We start from the raw sequence: 3,154 nt of genomic DNA, 5'->3' as shown, positions 1-3,154 counted from the left end.
GAATCTAATGTATAACATGGTGGCTATAGTTGATAACATCATACTGTATAATTAAAATTTGCTAACAAAGTAGAACTCAAGTGCTTTCCCTCAAAAAAGGGAGGGAATATATATGTGAGGTTATGGATGTGTTAAATAACTCAATGAGGGGTATCCTTTCACAATATATACATGTATAAAATTATGTACACTTTAAATATCTTACAATTTTGTCATTTATATCCCAATAAAACTGAAAAAATATCACACAATGTAGGACTTCACAGCAAAAATTTACCAGAAATAAAGAGGCAAAGACAAAGAAGGCCATTACATAATGATAAAAGGGTCAGTTCAACAGGAAAATATAATAATCTTAAATATATATGCACTGTACAACAGAGTTGCAAAATATATGAAGGAAAAAACCCAGAACTAAAAGGAGAAATAGACAAAGTGTTAGCAAGGAAATAGAAGTGAATAATAACATCTACCCATACAATCTACAGAACACATTAAAAAACAACAAAAGCATGGAGTATATTTTCAAGCTCACATGCTGTGCTCACTATGTTAGAATATATATTGGATCCTAAGATAAACCTTTAAAAAATATTTTAATTCATACAAACTATGATTTCTGACCATAGTGGAAATAAATTGGAAGTCAATAACAGAAAGGTAACAAAAAAATATCCAAACACATGAAATTAAACAATATACTTCTAAATAATTCATGGGTCAGAGAAGAAGTCAAGATAGAAAAAAAATAAACAAAAGTGAATGGAGCTGAGTACTTAAAATGAAATTTGTAGCACTGAATCCATATATTAGGAAAAGGAGAGTGGTCTCAAATCTATAATCTAAGCTCACACCTCAAGAAGCTAGGAAGAGAAAAAAATAAACACAAAAAAAGTAGAAGGAAGGAAATAATTAAAAGCTGAAATCCGGGAAATCAAAAAGAGATTTAAAGAGAAAATCCTACGTTGTTGTCGCTGTTGGTGTTTGTGCAGCGTGGCTTTGTGGGACCGGGACCTTAAAGATAGCCACAATGGCTGAAAATGGTGATAATGAAAAAATGGCTGCTCTCGAGGCCAAAATCTGTCATCAAATTGAGTATTATTTTGGTGACTTCAATTTGCCACGAAACAAATTTTTAAAGGAACAGATCAAACTGGATGAAGGCTGGGTGCCTTTGGAGATAATGATAAAATTCAATAGGTTAAACCGTCTAACAACAGACTTTATTTTTTTTTTACTTTTTTTTAAAGATTTTATTTATTGATTTGAGAGAGAGAGAATGAGAGATAGAGAGCACGAGAGGGAAGAGTGTCAGAGGGAGAAGCAGACTCCCTGCTGAGCAGGGAGCCCGATGTGGGACTCGATCCCGGTACTCCAGGATCATGACCTGAGCCGAAGGCAGTTGCTTAACCAACTGAGCCACCCAGGCACCCTAACAACAGACTTTAATGTAATAGTGGAAGCATTGAGGAAATCAAAGGCTGAACTCATGGAAATAAGTGAAGATAAAACTAAAATCAGATCTCCAAGCAAACCCCTCCCTGAAGTGACAGATGAATGTAAGAATGATGTAAAAAACAGATCTGTTTATATTAAAGGCTTCCCAACTGATGCAACCCTTGATGACATAAAAGAATGGTTAGAAGATAAAGGTCAAGTACTAAATATTCAGATGAGAAGAACATTACACAAAGCATTTAAGGGATCAATATTTGCTGTGTTTGATAGTATTGAATCTGCTAAGAAATTTGTTGCCACCCCTGGCCAGAAGTATAAAGATACAGACCTGCTAATACTTTTCAAGGAAGATTACTCTGCAAAAAAAAAAAAAAAAAAATGAAGAAAGAAAGCAAAATAAAGTGGAAGCTAAATTACGAGCTAAACAAGAGCAAGAAGAAAAACAAAAATTAGCAGAAAATGCTGAAATGAAATCTCTGGAAGAAAAGATTGGCTGCTTGCTGAAATTTTCAGGAGACTTAGATGATCAGACCTGTAGAGAAGATTTGCACATCCTTTTCTCAAGTCGTGGTGAAATAAAATGGATAGACTTTTCAGAGGAGCAAAAGAGGGATAATTCTTTTTAAAGAAAAAGCTAAGGAAGCACTGGATAAAGCCAAAGATGCAAATAGTGGTAACCTACAATTAAGGAACAAAGAAGTGACCTGGGAAGTACTAGAAGGAGATGTGGAAAAGGAAGCACTGAAAAAAATCATAGAAGATCAACAAGAATCTCTAAACAAATGGAAATCAAAAGGTGGCAGATTTAAAGGAAAAGGAAAAGGAAATAAAGCTGCCCAGACTGGGTCTGCTAAAGGAAAAGTACAGTTTCAGGGCAAGAAAACTAAATTTGATAGTGATGAGGAACATGATCAAAATGGTGCATCTGGACCAGTAAAAAGAGCAAGAGAAGAACAAGACAAAGAAGAAGAACCTACACGAAAACAACAGAAAACAGAAAATGGTGCTGGAGACCAGTAGTTTAGTGAAAAAATTTTTTTATTTATCTGAATTAGGTTTTAAGCTGCTTTTGTCTTTAGAGGCTTTTAAAAAGAAAACTGAATTAGATCCACTTCAATACCAACCTGTAAGAAAGGAATTTTTTTTGTTTAACTTGTCTTTTTTTGTTACCTAAATGAAGATTTTTTTTAAATGTATAGTTCTGTTTTGTGTTATTTCAAATGATTCAAATATCAAAAGACTCTTCCACTAAATTGCCTTTGTAATATGAAAATGTATTACTACAAACTAATAAAATATGTACTATTTAAAAAGAAAAAAAAGAGAAAATCCTTCATAATAAAAGCTGTTCTTTTAAAGCTCTATAAAATTAATAAACTTTAAGAGTGACAAAGTCAGAAAAGACACTTCACCAAGGAGGTTATACAGATGTCAAAATAAACACATCAAAATACATTTAACATAATCAAAGATTAGGGAAATACAAGTTACAGCTATGATGAGATACTACTACACAACTATTAATGTTGCTAAAAATATATAATTGGAAAATACCAAGTACTGACAAAACGCAAGGAAATTGAATCTCTCATACATTGCTGTTTGGAATGTCAAATTGTACAGCTGCTCTGGAAAAGTTTGGCAGGTTCTTTTTATGTTTAATATGTGCATACTGTGTGATTCTTCTATTACATTC

At 33.0% G+C, this 3,154-nt stretch overlaps 1 pseudogene; it reads left to right on the top strand.

The window, feature by feature from the left end:
- Nucleotides 1-968: 968 nt before the first annotated feature.
- On the top strand, nt 969-2,696 carry LOC112812910 (lupus La protein homolog; annotated as a pseudogene).
- The last annotated feature ends 458 nt before the right edge of the window (nt 2,697-3,154 follow it).

Source organism: Callorhinus ursinus, unplaced genomic scaffold (genome assembly GCF_003265705.2).
Source record: "Callorhinus ursinus isolate GAN/ISIS: 27379988/994484 unplaced genomic scaffold, GSC_fseal_2.0 scaffold16, whole genome shotgun sequence".
Lineage (NCBI taxonomy): Eukaryota > Metazoa > Chordata > Mammalia > Carnivora > Otariidae > Callorhinus > Callorhinus ursinus.
Note: the sequence above shows the minus strand (reverse complement) of the source record. Positions and strands in the feature narration are given on the sequence as shown.